Source organism: Canis lupus, chromosome 8 (genome assembly GCF_003254725.2).
Source record: "Canis lupus dingo isolate Sandy chromosome 8, ASM325472v2, whole genome shotgun sequence".
Classification (NCBI taxonomy): domain Eukaryota; kingdom Metazoa; phylum Chordata; class Mammalia; order Carnivora; family Canidae; genus Canis; species Canis lupus.
Window position 1 is genome coordinate 20,267,158 of NC_064250.1, and position 19,905 is coordinate 20,287,062.

The window sequence follows — 19,905 nt, forward strand, 5'->3', positions numbered from 1 at the left end:
TCACAATCGACATACTTGAAATACCTCCAGAACCTAGTCAGGGGCCTTCTATCTCTCTCTTCCTATATCTTAACCCTTTCCCTAGTCTCATTATTTTTCTTGTGTACATCCATCACAATTAACCAGTTGGTTCACATTGATGTTCTGTCCTAAACTCCACTTTTTTGAGGGCAAAACTCAATAGTTCCTATGTTTGTTATCTTAGTGATTAATACATGTGTTTATTCAACACAACTATTAACGAATTAATGAAAGAAATTAATGAAAGAAATGAGTATTTTGAACTAGATTTTGTTTTAGTTCTAAATTTGTCTACTTATATCTCTCATTTTGGTGTACTGTGTCTTCATTATTCAATATTATAAAAATGATGCTGCCTCATTTGTTAAATTCACTGATCTTTCAGGTTTGTTGTTTAGATTACAAATTTAATGGATAGTTATGTATGCATAGAAGCAGTTATATGTCTTATTTTTAGTTGGAGTTTGGCATAGAAAATCTTGATAAAAGGGCCTACAGAAAACAAATTCAGATCATGGAACAATGACTAGGAAGATCCTAATGTTAAAGAATATTCTTTTCTCCAATTAGAAACAACCAGGAGATTCCATTTTGCAGTATGTCAGAACTATTTTAGAGTATATTGTGAAGTGAGACAGTTTATTATCAATTGTCCTTTTAGGATGCTCAGACCTTACTTTGGGCATAGGCACACACAGGCAAAGGAACTTTCTCTGCATCCCTTGTTCACTTCTGTATCTTTCTACCTTGTTCCTAGTATTTTAATCTTTTCTCTGTTTTATAGCTCTTAACTCTCTATTTTGTTTTATATTATACTTATACTTAGTCTTATGTTAATTTTTTTTAAATTTCTTTATCCTAATTCACTGGCTTTTCTTTAACTTTCTTTCTTTCTACAATATCCTATTAATAAGTATAATTTTAGGAGTGTAAATGCTATTATAAACTACATCATAAGCCATAAATGAATTTCCTTTTATTCATATAAACACCTTCCCTGACAACATTTTATAATAAAAGGTGACTCGTGAGTTACCAGTGTCAATATCAAGATCATTGAGCAAGCCCAGTTGAAATTGAATAATAAAACTTCAGAGTTGAAAGGACTTTAAAGATTATTTAATAATGCAGATCTTGCATTTGCATATAGATAAGGGAACAGATAAGGTCAGTAGAAGCTGAATTACTTGTAGGGTAACATAATTATTCTGAAGCAGAAAAAAAGAAAGAAAGAAAACCTCTGTTCTTGTAGAGCCTTTTCCAATGTATCTCACTGCTTCTGCTGTCCTGGAACTCAGGAGAGCCTCTTAAAAATAATCAGATATCAACAATACTAGAGAACTCTAATATAGTGATTATTATGTACCAGGGAGCATTAAAGGAGAGAAGTTATCTAGAAATACAAGTGTATGATATACATTTGCACATAGAATGTAATTGTAGCCGTAGAGAATGAAATATATTAAGGAAATTGGCAGAGAGTTGAGCTTTGAATAACTTTAATGATAGGAAGGATAAAAATAAAAGAATAAAAATAGTATTATAAAGCATAGAAAGAGTTTCCAGAGAGGAGAAATCCAGAAAAGATCAGGTAGGAAACTCTTTCAACAAGGAGAAAATATGGGCAGCCCCCATGGCCCAGTGGTTTAGCGCCGCCTTCAGCCCAGGGTGTGATCCTGGAGATGGGGGATTGAGTCCCACATCAGGCTCTCTGCATGGAGCCTGCTTCTCCCTCTGCCTGTGTCTCTGCCTCTCTCTCTCTCTCTTTTTCTCTCTCTCTCATGAATAAATAAATAAAAATCTTAAAAAAAAGGAGAAAATAAAATGAATAAGTTAAAAATGTCCATTAGGTTTATGTTTTGCGTACATGTAGGTCATTTTTGTCATTATAAATAGTGATTTCTATAGGTTGATGGAGAACTACAGATGGAAGTTATTAGTGGAGTTCTTGTGAGATGACTGTAAGGAGATAGTGGAAACATCCCTTGCTTAACTAAACTTTACTCGGGCTCCTGAGCCTTCTTCTTGGCATCTGTGTACCTCCTTTCAAAATTCAGGTGTAGCAAGAATTTGTGGTACATCAGTTTAGCCAGAATGCTCACCCTTGATATCTGATCAGGTTCCATTATCCTCCAGGTGACATCTGACGATCTGGCTTGTCTTTAGCAAGACTATATACCTGTTAGGTCTATTCAGCAAAGTTGCCCCAACTCCTAATGTTTCCTTTTAGCAGTTCTCCATCCACTGACTCCCATCCTGCTCTTTGGCTACAACTTGCCACTTGCGCATGCTCTCCTGAGTTGAGCCCAATCTCTCCCTCACACTGCAAAATTTCATGGCAGTGTTCCCTCTACCTATTCCCATCATGCCTTGAATAAAGTCTTCCTTATCATGTTTTAACAAGTGTCATTCACTATTTTTATTCTTTAATAATAGGTAATAAATAGGAATACTTTCTCAAAAAGTTTTGCTATGAAATGTTAGGGTGGCAGACTCTTCAGACAGAAAAGTAAAGACATAGGAAACTTCTATTTGATTTTCAGTTATGTAAATAGTAAAGAGAAAGAGAAAATATAAATGGGAAATGAGGAAGGTGTTTAAGACATCAGGAAGACTTTATGGCTATATCCCAGAGAAGGCCAGAGGACCTGCCTGGGAGCCAGACACCAAGAAGTAGAGTACTATGCATATGGAACATGGGTGTGGACTGAGAAGGCTGAGGTGTTTTCTATTGTGAGGACTTCTGTATTCTCAGGGTAGCAGGGGAGGTGGGAAGAAAGAAGAAGGAAGAAAATCCAAATATAGGAATTATGAAAGAGTTTTGAATTCACTGCTGAAGCGACTGGAAGAGTCAGTTATATAACAAGCTTGGGACAAGACCTATATTAGAATATGAGTCTCCTGATTTGAAATACAAATACTATTACAGTTTTCCTCACAGAGATACTAAGCTTAAATATAAAGTAAACATAAGTGAAGGTCTTAGAATCATTTCTAAGACCATTTGTTTCATATATATAATGAGGCCTTAAAAGGGTAAACATTTATATGAGAGATGTCTAAGATGAAACCCTAAAAAAATATGTATCATTCATATTCACTTTACCAAATGAAAGAAGATAAATCTATTTAGCCATCTAGATGATTTTTTTTAACTTATATTTGACATAGTCAAAGAGATAGTGAAGACCTTTAAAGTTATAGAACAGCATAGCTCAAAGTCCTGATTTCCATTCTAGTCAGATGTCTGAGTCATATGGCTAATGGGGATATCTGGTTACCAAGTCCAGGCTAATTGACTCATTCAATTTGAATCCCATCAGCAGGGTATAAGAGTGTCGGTCCCACTTAATTCTTGCTAATCATATTAATATTTGTAAACTTTCTTTTTTGAAAGTTGATAAAAATTAATATGAAGAGAACAAAATTGATGTGTTAATTTACTTGACTTTTGTGAATTTGAATATTCTTTTGCTGTGTGTTTATTCTTTTCTGAGTATGTATATAGTATACATCCCATTTGTCTATTGAGTTTTGATGACCTTCCATTTTATTTTAATGAACTTTTATTATACTAAAGTATTTATCCCTTGTCTGGCACAAATAGACTTAATGGTACTGCTTTTTAACCACATCACCAAAGAATTTTGGGGTAATTTGAACCAATTTATCAGCATTGTTAATTTATAACAGTGAGATTCATGAGTTGCATTTGGTCCTTGTGAGATTCCCAGAGGGCTTTGCTTTTGGCATTGGTTACATATATATATATATATATATATATGCCAAGTGACCAGCAGGATACAAAGTGTCCTGTTGGTTCCAGGATGTTATATGCCCATATCAGGGATTCTTGATTTGAGAGAGAGAAACATCTGTACCACCTTTTACAGAGATAAGTCAATTGGGTAGCACACTAGATCAGCTCAAATTTTTTTGTTATAAGGCAGCCCTTGGATGGGATTCATGTACTCCCATTAGTACTATTAACACTATTTCATGGGTTTTTTTTGCAATAAATTGTGTTTGTAAATAGTATTATCTTGGGTTCTGTAAATCTTGATTGGCAATTCCCTTTGACTGGTAGCATTAGTTCAGATTAATTAAGGATTTAATTTTGATGTGTTAAAATTTATATTTTTAGTTTTGATCTCTTTCCTAGACATTCATCTTATATAACTGAAAGAGGAACTTGCTTCCCCCATACACTTACCTTTAAGGCATTAAAGTGTTGATTGTACTTAAGGATTATACATTGCCTGTTTTCAGGTGACTAATGGTGAGAAAAGAGTGCCTCTTCAAGAAATTTATTTAGCCTAAGGTGCCTCACTTTAATTACATTGAACAGAGGTAATTATGAAAAAATGCCTTGAATAGCTAAATTTCAGGTATTAACAGATATTCCAAAAGAGACCTTATTTCTTGTAACTGTAACTTATGTCATACTCTGATAGCTGGGAGATACAGCACAATGATATAAAGTGTCTTCTCCAAGAGTCCAGTGGCAAAAATAAATAATATGGAACAGTTGAGAAATATTTTAAATGGTAAATGATGATATAACTCTTATGTATTCAGAGCTCACTTTGCTCTGGACCATGTATAAGCACCATCTCAGTTAATAGTGCCAGTGAGGGATCCCTGGGTGGCGCAGCGGTTTGGCGCCTGCCTTTGGCCCAGGGCGCGATCCTGGAGACCCGGGATCGAATCCCACATCGGGCTCTCGGTGCATGGAGCCTGCTTCTCCCTCTGCCTGTGCCTCTGCCTCTCTCTCTCTGTGACTATCATAAATAAAAAAACTTAAAAAAAATAAATTAAAAAAAATAGTGCCAGTGAAATTATGGCATAGCGTTCACATATTGTAGATGAAAAAACTTTTTTTTTCTGTTACAATTTTACCCAAATAGAGAAGGTAGAGTGCCACCTCAAATAAGCAGTTTGATTCCAGAAGCTTAACTCTTAAGTATTCTAATATGGGCTTACTATGTTTCAGGTGTTCTTCTAATGTCATTGCAATTATTGAATGAATCACTCATTGAATTTCATGATAATTCTATGAGATAGATGGTATTCTCATTTTACAAATGAGGAAACTCTACTCTTTTAGAAGATGGAGGAACTGAGATTCAAGTCTAGATTCCAGAGTCTCATCTCCTAAATATTAAGCTTTGCTATCTCCCATAGGCTCTATTGACCAGTAATAGTAAATCACTTCATGAATCATTCTCTGTATACTTAGCATACTACTTAAAGCTTTTATGTCACACATTGAAAATGATAAAAAGAGAAAGTATTATTTTTTTACTGGAAGATTTTATGGGAGGACACAGAAACAAAATTATAGTTAATACTCATAAATAAGAATGAGTGCCCCCTAGTTATTTCTTATAATTCCTGTTCTCCTAGTGATTTGATATGCTGAAGGAGGCAGAAATTTATAAGCATAGTTATAGTACACACAACAATGTGATAAGTGTTCAAAGAGGGTTATGGAGGGCAAAGGGGAAAGTAATTAATTCAATTTTTTAAGGGTAATATAGGAATGCTACATAAACACTTCAAGCTGTCTCTTTAAGGAGGAGCTAGAATTATCTTTGTACTCTCTGGGAGATACTATCAGGATCTAAGTCACAGAGACCAGAAATTATAAGTAATGATGAGCAATCTTTTGCAGTTGAACTTTGTACTATTGAGCATTTATGTGTGAAAATAAGGGGCAAGGATTTAATAATGAGTTAAAAGAAACAAACACATTTTAATAATTTCAGTAGGCTAGACTTATTAGGCATTTTAAATATTCTATCCAATTTATTCTGAAAACTCTGAGATAGATGTTATGATTTCATTTTATAAAGAAACAAAGATATAGTTACATTTTCTGTACAAAATGATACAATTTTAAATGATTCAGTCTTCAAAGATTAGACTATTTCCAAAAAAAGAGAGATGAGACTATTTCCAAAGCACACATACTTAAACTACCTATTAATGTCCACTCTGATTATACATGGCAAGTTAAATAGTTTGAACTTCTGTAGGTAATAAGATAGATGATAGATAGATGGATATAGATGATATAGATGATATAGATATAGATATAGATATAGATATAGATATGACAGGACATAATTCAAGACAGAAGTTTTTCCGATAATAATTAAGACAAGAAAATAAATTCAAACTTTTCAAGCAGAAAATTGAACACAATAAATAACTTTAAACAAATCGTCGAAAAAATTATCAATAGCATGAGGTACACATAGCAACATTTTTTACAAACATAAATTCAGGATAGTCAACGCCAGGTTTGATGATAAAAACATACTATCCTTTAGATACAAAGAAAAAAGCACTCTCCTGAGTTGAATTGTGTTGTACACTTAAATTATATGTTCCAATTGATCTATTCAACTGGTTACTATCTTTTATGTCTTCTTAACTAATGACATCAAATTTCATGGTGCTTCTTCACTGGCAGATAATCTCTTGGGAAAAAGCATGTGCCTGTAAATTAAATAGAATGTGAATTACATTTTAGACTTTAAATCCTTATTCTTAAGGACTTAATAATTAGTGGTTAAGTATCATTAGAATTAAAGCTCTGTGTATATCTTCACAAGGATGTGTTTCAGAAGAAATATAAATGAATGTGAAGTTTTTGCTTTGTTTTTTTCAGTTACTGTTCTTTGGTTGGGAACAAGAGAAAGTATTATGGCCATTGTATTGTTTGGCTGACGCTGTATTCCTTCTCTTTCCATCTGAATTTGATGTTTTAAATAAGTTTTTTTTTTAAATAAGTTTTATTTAAATTCAATTTAGTTAACATATGGTGTATTATTAGTTTCATGGGTAGAATTTAGTGATTCGTCAATTGCCTTTAACACCCAGTGCTCATTACATCAAGTGTCTTCCTTAACGCCCATCACTCAGTAATCTCATCCCCTCCACCCCCCCCCCCAACAAACCCTCAGTTTGTTTACTATAGTTAAAAGTGTCTTGTGGTTTGTCTTCTTCTGTTTTTATCTTTTTTTTTTTTTGAAAAATCACCACTTATACAATAAACACCTGCTTGCCGCCTTTTCTTCCTTCCTTTCTCTCTTCCTCTCTTCTTTTTTTTCAAATTTAAACCATTCTAAGATGAAGTACTTGCCAGTATTAAAGATTATTTATTAATAATAAATTAAATAACTTAAAAATTAAGTAAAGGTTACTGCTTTGCTAATGTAACTAAATGCGGCTCAATAATGGCATGAGACTGGCACATCTGGGTTCTTATTTTAGGGCACAGACCTCAGATAACTCCACTTTCTACATGTATCCATTTAAAATACAAACTGCCAAAAGAGAATTTTAATAACTTAATTCGTGATACATGGATCCTATTGCTTAATCTGGAGGTCACCTGGTTTGGGATTTAGCCATCTCCTCCTATAGGGTTTAAAGTAAGGCAGTGCTGAAGGAAAGTAGGACTACACTTCAAGAAACTAGGAAACGATGTTCTACTGGAAACAGATTCCCAGTCAAATGCATGAACATATGTCATAATTTTCATAATAAACAAGAGAAGGAAATTTTGTATCATTACATAATGAAGTGTTCATATTTTAATACATAACCACAGACTGATTTGGGAGAAAAATGTGGAAAGACTAAGGACAGATAATCTATTTAAATTATTCTAATTAGAGACATTTTGAAAAAGAAATTTGGCTAAAGGAATCTGGAAAACAAATTTGAGAAATCAATGTTGTAGTTTCAGAGCCAGAAACTATTGAGTGATTAAGAGGATAAGTGATACAAGATGGCATTTTCTCATTGAAACCAAGTAAATACATAGAATAAAATATTTTAAATAATTAGTATTTCAAATTTAATGCAGAGATGACAAAAAGTAGCAAATCCTTAGAGGTCAGAAATAAAGTAGAATTTGAAACACATGAAGACAAATAAATACTAAAGCTGATTCATGATCTAACATTACATTTTGAACCATGGTGGACTTTTGGTTGAAGTATTTCAAAGGACACTGGAACTAGAAATAAAGATTAAGGCTTATCTGAGGCAGTGAAGTCCAAAGAAGATCCAAGATAAACTTGGGATACTGAAGAGCTTCATCCACTTAGTAAAGATGGATGAAAAATAAACTAACCTCAAATGTATAGGTTTAACATGGAAGTAAATGAAATTTTATTTCAAAGACCTTCAAGCAAACAATTTATTTTAGAGGAGTGACATCACCAAGATGAAGTAGGAGATCCTAGCTTCTGTCCACCAACAAAGATCAACAATTAAATAGCCATCCACAAAAAGCAAATGGCACTGAGAGAGCTTAGGAGTCCACTTAAGAAACTTTGGCAACACAGTGGGATAAAAAAAAAACGGTAGAATAACCATTCACAAAAGGGGGAAAAAACAGTTTCATTTTGCCTGCATCATCCCATCCTCTAGACTGACTGCTCTGTACCAAGAGGATCTCTCCAGCTGGAAAGAGTTCCCCTCACTAGGAAAGGAAGAATGGGGTGAGGGACTAGCTTCACCAGCCTTTCACAGCATGGTACAAAGAGGCTGCTTCAGTTCCACCCTGCCCAAAGCTGAGCAAAACAGAGAAATACAAAAATGGTGAGGCACAAAAAAAGAAAAGCAGTGACTACCTGTATCAGCCATGTAACATAAACAAACCTTGATTTTCAGTGACCTACTCTTCACAGGACCCCAGCAACTTTCGCTACTTAAGAACCAATGGCCAGCAACGCTGCCACAGACTTCTTGAAGACTTCAATGGATTTTACCTCACAGGTATTCATGTTTGCCCATGCCAGCCATCTGAGTCCCTGTCCACTCCCTCCGCCACTCTGCTGCCCCCTGCTAAATCTTAAGATCCATACCAGAAGCCATCTCAGGCAGCTGTGGCTGTGTGAGTACAAAGTATCAGCCTACTCTCAGTCTCTCTCTCTCTCTCTCTCTCTCTCTCTGAATAAATAAATTTAAAAAAAAAAAGTATCAGCCTAGACCACTATGACTGACCCTCACCACTATGAGTGCACTTGGGGCTAACCTACCCATCTATGCACTTGCATATCACTGGGCACTGAGTCTCTTCACCATCTTCTGCTATGTGCATATTTGTGGCATCATCTGCAGCCAGAGTAGTGCATTCCAACAGCCAAGTCCTTGGTAGCTGTCATTAAACACACAATTGGCTGAGAACACTTGCTCTGGCCCTGACTCCTACCACTACAGGTGTGTCTGCAGCTGACCTTGACACTACACAGGCACCTACTAGTGGCCCCCATAGTCAAGGATATACACACCATCCTGCTGTGACCACCACCACCACCTGCCCTTGTCCCTAGTTGCTGAACCTTGGGGTACAGCTGAAGAATCCCAGTGTCACAGCCACTGTGGACCCTCTGCAGCACTTGCAAGGACTATAGTTATCAATGTTGTAGACTCCAGTGGCCTGAGCCAACAAGACTTTACATACCCCCAGGATGCAGAGCTGCTATACACTTCTTCACTTGGTGCTGGTGCCACTAGACCTGGGGTCACAACACATTCCAACATACTCCCACATGCTGATGAAAATCTTACCTTATTGAAGTCAGTCCATAAAGTCTAAAAGAGGAGACTGTTTTCTTCAAATGTGCAGATGCCTATGCAAGGCTACAGGGATTAGAAAGAATTCAGGGAAACCTAACTCCATCAAAAGAACACAGTAAACTTACAGTAACAGGCTCAAAGGAAATGGAGATATAAAAATTGAGCAACAAACAGTTCAAAATAATTGTTCTACAGATGCTCAGAGAGCTACATGAGAAAACAGATAAACAACTTAAGAAATAAGGAGAAAATGGAAGAACAAAAGAAGACCAGCAAAGATACAGAAAACAATTTGACCAAGGAACTTAAAGATCTGTAAATCAAAAACTGTAAGACATTAAAAACAAAACAAAATGAAGAAATCTCTAGAATATTGATGAAATAAATTGAATTAAACACAAATAAATGGTAAAGTATCCTATATTCATAAATTGGAAAAATTAATTTTGTAAAAATGTCCATACTATAAAGAGCCACCTATATATTTAATACATTCCCTATTAAAATTCCAATGACATTATTCACAAAACTAAAAAAATACAATCCTAGAGTTTGCATAGACCACAAAATACCCTGAATAACCAAAGTAATTTTGAGAAAGAACAAAACTGGAAACAACATACTTCCTGATTATAAACTATATTGCAAAGCTACATTAATAAAAATTTAAATATATCCCTGTATTTTTATTGGGAATATGATGTTAAGAAACATGGTGGGTTTAGAATGAGAATGCCTAGGATGGATGGGTGGATGGATAGATGGATAGACAGACAGATATTGATCCAGATATAACAAAGAGAATGTGAGAGAGCACATTCAGAAGTTAATGAATAAGAATTCACTGATTAACACCAATAAATAATTTTCATATTTACATATATGATAGAAAATTGAAAAACCTAACAACAAAACGTAAGTGCTGCCAGAAAAAGAAAGCAAAAAGAAAACACAAAGTGTAAGTGAAAGGGTAACAAGCGACATCTCATTAACAACTGACATCTCATTAGCTAATGAGCAACTGTCATCTCATTAGCCAGATGATAATCACAGGGTACAGAATATAAGAAATTGTCTTCATTCACCTTCCATGTCAAACCAAATTGCTAATTGAATCTGATTCAACCTTTTCATTTTTGTTCTTTCTCTTAGCAATACTTACATCACATGGAGATTTTTTTTAAAAAGAAGTTTTAATTTTAAAAGACCATTTAAAGCTAATTTTTATTTTTATGTAATGTGATTTAGCAATTTATGCAACTTTAGGATACTACTAAATTTTAGTAGTAAATTTAGTATTTTTCAGAAACTCTTCTTTCTGAAGAATGAAGAGTTTGAGAAATGAAGAAAGTACATAGCCCTGGCTCTTTATATAGCTTTCTATATAAATGGCAGGACAAGTTATAATTTTTCAGTTGATTTTTCTTATGTATTATTTACATTATAGATATTTTATTACACCTCATTTAACTTGTTTATAAAACCACTTACATTTGAAGTGAAATAAACAATTGCTGAGTCCATACCCCTTTTTAGGTACTATGCATGGAGGAATAGTTTTTGATGTTGCAAAAAACAAATGAATAATAACCAAAGGCTTACTATATTGTAAGTAGGACAAACAGTCACAACTACTATATAATAAGATAAATAGTTCAACAAAACATTGATTTTTTATCTTCCCCCAAAGAAATAAGGTATTATTTGAGGTAATGGTACATCATGACCCTCTACAATTGAAGTATGAAACACATACTCAGGAAGGTGATTTGAAGAAGTATGACATTTTGGAGAGATGAAATTACTTTAATATAATTAGGGTTAAGTTCCAAGTGGAAAATATGACAAGAGATGAGTTTCAGTGGTCCATAGCTTCCAGATCATGAAGAACTACTCTAAAGTATGAAAGAGATACTAGTATTTTTTGTATTTATTATATTTATTTTGTATGTATTAGTATTTATTTTGAGTGAAAAACAGTAATGCACAATGGATTTTGAAACAAAAATTATAAGATAAAAATGTTTTCTTTTACATCTATTACTCCTGAAGCAACATAAAACATAGTAGGAAAAAGATTTCACTCAGAAACCTGTTGCAAAAATCCAAGAAGGAAGTTAAAGAAATACAGATTTACATTCTGTTCCTAGGTGGTCATACTTATCCTTTTAAAGTAATTTATTTCTTTGATATAAAATTTTAGTTTCCTCACATAAGAAAGCTGTTCCACATGATTTCCTCTTTAGACTCATTATCTCTTGCTCATTCTAATACTCTCTTTTTTTTTTCTGTATTTTCCTGCTTTTTTGGACTCTGTTTGGTCCCATTTTTTTATTTTTTTTTATTTTTTATTTTTTTTGTTTTTTTTTGTTTTTTTTTGGTCCCATTTTTAAAAACATTTTATTTACTTATTTGAGAGAGACAGAGAGACAGAGACAGAGAGAGCACAAGAAGCTGGGAGAGAGGCTCCCCAGTAGTGGGGCAGGCTCCCACTGAGCAGGGAGCTTGACAAGGGGACTTGAGCCAAAGGCAGAAGCTTAACCAACTGAACTACCCAAGACACCTGTGTTTCATCCCCTTTTTATTTTTTTTATTTATTTATTTTTTCATCCCCTTTTTAAATCTCCACTAATTTATATCATCTTTGTGATTGGTTGAAATTTTATTCAATATCCTACAATTTAATTTGTATAGCACTGTAAGAAATGACCCTGTCCCAGCCCAGACATCATTAATAAATGGCATTGTGTTACAGTATTGTACATTAGGCTCTCTGGATTCTATGGAATGTGTCCATCATTCATTACCATAATGTTTCTGCATTGAAAGAGCATCCTGTAGCTGTGAAGAAATTGGAAAATTGGGCATTATAATTGAGGCATGACTTATAAGACCACAGAGATTTAGGAGTTAGGGAGATAGGGATGATTCCTCATCTTCTGGCTTTGGTCTCTTGGATGATGTCAATTTCATTCTCTGAATAGAAGATGTAGAATATAGATCTAGGGAGGGGCACAAAGTGGGTTAAGCTTCCAACTCTTGATATCGGTTCAGGTCATTATCTCAGGGTCATGAGATCAAACCCCACAGCTCAAAGTCTGCTTGAGACCCTCTCTCCCTCTACCCCTTCCCCCTCAAATAAATAGATAAATTTCTTTTTTTAAAAGAATACAGAGCATAAGATTTGCTTTTAATTTATTAATTTCAAGATATAGAGCAGGTGTTATAGAAGCCAAGATATAATTAAGGTTTAATGATAATGATATGGAAATATAAAAAATATAGTTGGTAGCTGAAGTCACTGAAATAAGATTTCCTAGCATGTATATAAGAGTGAGAAGGAAATAAAAAAGCACAAAGGAGGAAGTAGGAGAAAAATGAAGAGTAAAGACAGATTGAAAAGAAACAAGAAATAGGACAGAATGAGAAACAATATAGAATTGGCAACTTAAGGGGCACCTGGGTGGCTCTGTGGTTGAGTGCCTACCATTGGCTCAGATTGTGATCCCAGGGTCCTGGGACTAAGTCCCGAATCGGGCTTTCTGCAGGAAGCCTGCTTCTCCCTCTGCCTATGTCTCTGCCTCTCTGTGTGTCTCTCATGAATGAATAAATAAGATCTTTTTTTAAAAAAAGAATTGGCACCCTGAATAAAATTCTTAAAATAACAGGTTTTGAGAGAAAAATAGAGACACCTGTGAACTTTATGTACATATTTGCAACACATTCTTCCATACTCAGTATTTACCCTTGTATGGAGATAAAACAAATCTCCAAATCTCCAAAAAAACTCTCCAAATCTAGAGTAAGGTAGGTAGGGGTGGGAAAAGAGACAGAAGGGTTAAAAAATTTGTTGTCATAGAAGGAAAAGAAAAGTTATGAAAAGGAGAGTTTGTGTATACCACTCCAGAAATACCAGATTAAAAAACTGTGAATGAATCATATTCCACAAACAGGATATCACAGTGTTCTTAACACCAGCCCCCCACCAAATTGATTTTTTTAAATATTAGAAATAAACTGATTTTATTTGGTTGAGAATAGAGATGGTGAATATCTTAAAAATAAACACTTAAGACAAAAATATAAGTGAAAGGAATGAAAAATAACAAAATTAAAAAGAAAAACTGCTATATCTTTTTGGTTTTGTTTGGCTATTCGTGCTTTTATAAAATTTTAAGAGGGAAGATAATGGAATAACTTAAATGATGTATGATATCCATCTATAGAGATATCTGATGGAAGGTTACTTACGTGTGTTCTTTTGTTCTTTAATATACTCTCTAGAAATATCAAAGGAAATAAAAGTCCATAATTTTCATTTGTTAGTATAAACTACATGAAATAATTAGTCCCCTCCCACTCCATCCTCCATGAGTTCAATAGAATTAAAATAGATATAAAACTGTAAATTATTTGAATTTTAAGCAAATAATTACTAAATTGCTATGAAAGGCCTATTTCTAATTAAAACAACACAGATGATGATAAATTTAAGATGCTGTTGTCTCTCCAGGGAGCATTTAATAAGATTTGTACAGAATTTTTAGCCTTAGATTCTGCTGCCCTATAGTGTAAAAGAGGGAAAAGAGGGAAAAAAAGTGGGAAAAGAGGAAAGTTCTAGCGTTAAGAAGTTGTTCATAACATCAAAGTTAACTGGTTTTTGATTTGAGACCTGGATATTGATATGATATGCATAAAGACACAAGTAGCTAACTATACTAATAAATATCAAAGACAGTACTTCATTAATTCAAAACATACCTGTATATTTAGTAGAATAGGGTTTGACATATTTAGGGGATTCAATAGTATTTTTTAATGAAATAATTTTAGCACTATGAAGATAATTTTTTTATTCAATGCAAAATAATTTTAATTAAAACCTACTATATACATGCTTTTTTGAGTGGTATGATAAAGGACATATCTTGAAATATCAATTTCTTGGGACATTTGGATCACAAACTTCTTAAAAACAAAAATCTGTTTATAGCATTAATTAAACAGAGCATTGCATCTGAATGCATAGTATGGAGGATTTATATATTAAAGTAAGTCAGAACAGTTGGAATATAGATTTACTTGATTAGATAACATAGTCTATTCTGCCTCAGTTTATCTTGTTTCTTTTTTGTCAGACATTTTTTTTCCTTAAAAAAAAAAAAAAGATTGCTTTTAGAGGAATTTAAATTTCATAGCAAAATTGAGGGAAGGGTATAGAGATTCCCTATACAGCCTCTATCTCTGCACATGCACAGCTTTCCCCATTATTCATATCCCCCCAAAGTAGTATATTTGTTATGATTGATGAACCTACATAGACATATCATAATCACTCATAGTTTACATCAGGGTTCACTCTTGGTGTTGTATATTCTGTGGGCTTGGACAAATAAATCATGACTTGTATCCTCCATTATGATATCATAAAGAGTATTTTCATTGCTGTATTTTCACTGCTGTAAAAACAACCTTTATACTAGATTTATTCATCCCAACCCCCACCACACCTACTCTGGCTTACATAATCTCTGGGAGTCATTGATTCTTTTACTGTCTCCTTAATTTTGCCAGAGAAGATATCATTATCCCTGTGAAATAAACACTTAATGGTTTCATGAACTAGTTTAGTTCAGAGCCAGGGTTGAGAATCCAAGGTTATTATTACTATTTTTTTTGAAAGATTTTATTTATTGGGCAGCCCGGGTGGCTCAGCAGTTTAGCGCGGCCTGCAGCCCAGGGCGTGATACTAGAGACCCGGGATCAAGTCCCACTTCAGGCTCCCTGCATGGAGCCTGCTTCTCCCTCTGCCTATATCTCTACCTCTCTGTGTGCATGTCTCTTATGATAAATAAATATATTTTTTAGATTTTTTAATTTATTTATTCATGAGAAACACAGGAGGAGAGAGAGGCAGAGACACAGGCAGAGGGAGAAGCAGGCTCCATGTAGAGAGCCTCATGCAGGATCCCTCCTGGACTGGGATCAAGCCTGGAGCTGAAGGCAGATGCTTACTCACTGAGCCACTCAGGCATCCCAAGAATCCAAGGTTCTTACTCTTGTAATATTAAAAATAAATAGAGCTGGGATCCCTAGGTGGCACAGCGGTTTAGCACCTGCCTTTCGCCCAGGGCCCGATCCTGGAGACCTGGGATCGAATCCCACGTCGAGCTCCCTGCATGGAGCCTGCTTCTCCCTCTGCCTATGTCTCTGCCTCTCTCTCTCTCTCTCTCTCTCTCTCTCTCTCTCTCTCTGTGTGACTATCATAAATAAATAAATAAATAAATAAATAAATAAATAAATAAATAAATAAATAAAATCTTAAAAAAAGAGCTATTTGTAATATGGAATTAACACCCATTCTTTAATAAAAGAAATATGTAACCTAATACATCAAGTTTTATACCAATAGAAGCAGTTCTAATCTTGGGCCAAAAGAAATCAATGCAATTCTCTTCTACATATTTCTACCGTTATGTCAATCCAACCAGGTTGCTGCTATCATATGAGTTCTTGAAATTCTGAATTCCTTCCATAGTTGCATAGCTCTGTTTTACTTTATTGAATAATTGTGGCAGCAATGCTGAGCATTATAATGTATTGAGGGGGGGGATCCCTGGGTGGCGCAGCGGTTTGGCGTCTGCCTTTGGCCCAGGGCGCGATCCTGGAGACCCGGGATTGAATCCCACATCGGGCTCCCGGTGCATGGAGCCTGCTTCTCCCTCTGCCTCTGTTCTGTGCTTCTCTCTCTGTGACTATCATAAATAAATAAAAAATTTTAAAAAAATAAAATAAAAAATAATGTATTGAGGGGAAAGATCAGTAAAATATAAAAACTTAAGAGCAGTAGTAACTTAGCTTTTCATTTATAAAAATAAAGTATGGAAAAACAGTTATCACACAGTAATTTTTTAAGTAAATATACATGCTAGTCCCTATCACCACTGGAGTTTGGTGTTTGAATATGAAGACAAAATACATGCATACATATTTAGAAATTATGTATTTTGTGCAATATACTTAGCAAGATATCCTGATAAGGGTATATTTTGCATAAAATATAGAGGAGTAAATGATTCCTTAATGATTTAGGTTGTTTTGGTAGGTTAGATAATTTATAAGAATCAAGGACAGAAAGAATCAAAATAATGCTGAAAGCAATAATCACTACAGGCACCCAGAGAAAAAAATGATTACTTAAGGGAATCCCTGGGTGGCTCAACGGTTTAGCACCTGCCCTCGGCCCAGGGTGCGATCCTGGAGTTCTGGGGTCGAGTCCCACATTAGGCTATCTGCATGGAGCCTGCTTCTCCCTCTGCCTATGTCTCCCTCTGCCTATGTCTCTCTCTCTCTCCCTCTCATGAATAGATAAATAAAATCTTTTTTAAAAAAGAATGATTACTTAAAAATGGGTTTATGAAATATGTGGCACATATTTATCATAAAGTTAAGATATTATCTTATCATTTAAAGGGAACCTACTGCCAAAGAACATGCAAATAGTCATATATACTTTATGGAAAATTAAGTACCCCCAAAAGGTTTAGAAATTATGTATTTTGTACAAAATTATATACATTATACCAATAGAAACAGAACAATATGATATACATTAAAAATATATCAACTCAAACTTTTAAGTTAATATTTTATGAAATTAAAACTTAAAGGAATTGTTTTATGAAATAATGACAATTTAGTTGAGATAGTTCAACAACCTCATTCCTATTGAGAATGACTTGATATATTAACTATGAAGAAGTTCATGAAGACTAGTTTCGGATTAAAATCATTCAATTTTGGATTTTATTCTCAGTATCATTTAACTAAACACATTACAGTTGAACAGTAACTGTTATGACTTAGATAAAAGCCATTGTAGTTTGAGTTTTTCTTTTGGGTTTTTGCCAATTCTTCCTCCTAAAAGTCATCATTTGTACACAGTTGTAAATTGATGCTTTCTAAAAAAAAATAAAAATAAAAATAAATTGATGCTTTCTGCTGGTCACACACATATAAGAGACTCAACAGTCAAATGTAACATATCGATTTCCTTTCTTCATTTATCTGCATAGTCATTGTATACTGAAGTTGTTTCCTGGCTTTTTTTTTTTTTTTAACTTTTTAAGTCACTAAATGAATTGAATATGGCAACTAGAAACAAAGTGTTTGATACAGTTTGATTTTATTTTAAAATGTATAACCCACCAAGATTTTTCTACAAAAGATGAAAGATTCAGTTTCGCTGTAAACAGCAGTTGTTATGTTCCAGAGATTAGATACAGTAGTTTCAGGGGAGATAACTAAATTAATTCATTTAAAATAGAGGGTAATATAAATTGCTAGCTTCTAACCTCATTGTATTTCTAGTGAAAACAATATGATTCCTCCTTTCAAAGATTTTTGGTTGAAACTTAAATCACTCTCATTAAATATGCATTATTGCCACTTAACACGTTTATTAAAGAAAAAGATGCTAAAATGGGTCCGGATTTTTGTAAGGTAGGAGTATGATGGTAGAAAATATGTAGTATTAATAAAAATACTGTGACATTTACTAAAAAAAAGTTGAAATATGCACTTTTCTGCATAAGACTGAAGTAGATTCACTTTTCCTCGTATGAGCTGATTTGCATTTGAGCTCTGTTGGCTTTATGAATATCACATCATTTTTCTGTTTTTCAATGGTGCTTTGTCTTTAAAAACAGATAATATAAACTATATGCCTATAGTTGTTAGGAAACAGTCGTGAGAGTGGACAAAAATTCATAGTAAACTAAAGGAAAAACTGGTTTTAATATGTATTTTAACATTTCATCTTTTGGACTACTGTTAAATGACAATATTAATCCATGACACTACATTTATTTTAATAAATGTTAATTTTTATTAGCAAACCTTGATTTACTTAAATCAAAAATGGGGGGTACCTGAGTGGCTCAGTGATTTAAGTATCTGACTCAATATTGGCCTTGGTCATGATCTCAGGGTGCTGAGATTGGCCCCCCATTGGGCTCTGCACTGAGCGTGAAGCCTGGTTAAGATTCTCTCTCTTCCTCTGCACCTTCCTCCCTGCCCTCAGGCTCATGACATGTGCATGCTCTCTCTCTAAAAAATTAAAAAAAAAACAAAAACAAAAAAAGGAAGGAAAGATGAACAAGAAAAAGGAAAAGGAAAAGAAAAAGGAAAGGAACTGCATCAGGTAGTAGAGGGACCAGTTAGAGGACTTCGTGGTGAAAACTATCAAGTTTTTCTTCTTTTAGCTTCTTTGTATAAAGATATTCTTAGAATAGTAAGCCAAATATGGTAAGCCTTTGGTTTTGCTAGACACTTTTGTTTTATGTTAGAATCATTTTCTGAAAACGTTCAATGTCATGGAAGACAGGTGAGGAAAAAAAATATTGTGCTAAATTTCTCTCTGCTCCTATTACATTATCTATTATCTTAAAAGGCAGATTCTCTGCAATTTAATTATTAGAGACTCTTTTATGTTGTTCTGAAGAATATTCATACATTATTAAAGAAAATCTTGCAAGCTCATGAGTTTCTTATGTTTGCAATATCAAGGCTCATTTGGTCCTAACCAAATGGTTACATAATTATGTCAAACACCTAGAAAGATCTTTCTGTTCAGAATATACTGAGTGACTCTATAGTGTTAAAAATACTTCTACTCCAATGTTGTTGTTCCTAAGTTGGTGTTTTAAAGAGTAGTGGCTAAAGGTTATAATATTTTAAGCTCAAAAGTATTAAGTATGCAGTAATGTTGTAGAAAACTACAATAATAAATTACAATTCCCTTGAGAATGTCCTTCTGAAATGGGTTTGGTCATTTGTGTGCTTGATATGAAGAAGGCAATTTCATAGAACCTCTCATAAACCAAAGCTTTCTCTAAGAGTCCATAGATATTTCAATGTTTTTCTCCTATCTAATATTATCTAGAAAAAGTTTATGCAGTATTTGGTATTTTCGTAACAAGATAAATGCCTTACCTCTGTAGTTTTAAAGTAGTTGTGTCTGTCTGCTTTCATAATGAAACAAAGAGTGTTCCCACCTTCTATTATAAAATTCTGAGAACTTCAAGAATAGAATAGAATACTGTTCTATTAAGTAAAATAGTAGTATTATTAACTTATTATCAATAATATAAGCATCAAACTACTTTCCTAACATTATCAAATTATTAGAAACCACAAATATTTTATCATAACCATTTATTCTTATTTATTTATTTTCAAAGCTTTGTTTATTCATTTTAAGGAAAGCCTGTGAGTGCCTATGAG

At 33.9% G+C, this 19,905-nt stretch overlaps 1 long non-coding RNA gene across 1 annotated transcript in view; it reads right to left on the reverse strand.

Moving 5' to 3' along the window:
• Positions 1–19,672, reverse strand: part of LOC112657825 (uncharacterized) — a 55,801-nt gene extending 36,129 nt beyond the window's left edge. The window contains exons 1-2 of the long non-coding RNA XR_004818044.2: positions 19,615–19,672; positions 13,873–13,901 (exon numbers count right to left, since the gene is read on the reverse strand). This is a non-coding gene — a long non-coding RNA (uncharacterized LOC112657825). The remainder of the gene's footprint in view (positions 1–13,872; positions 13,902–19,614) is intronic.
• Between the last annotated feature and the right edge of the window lie 233 nt (positions 19,673–19,905).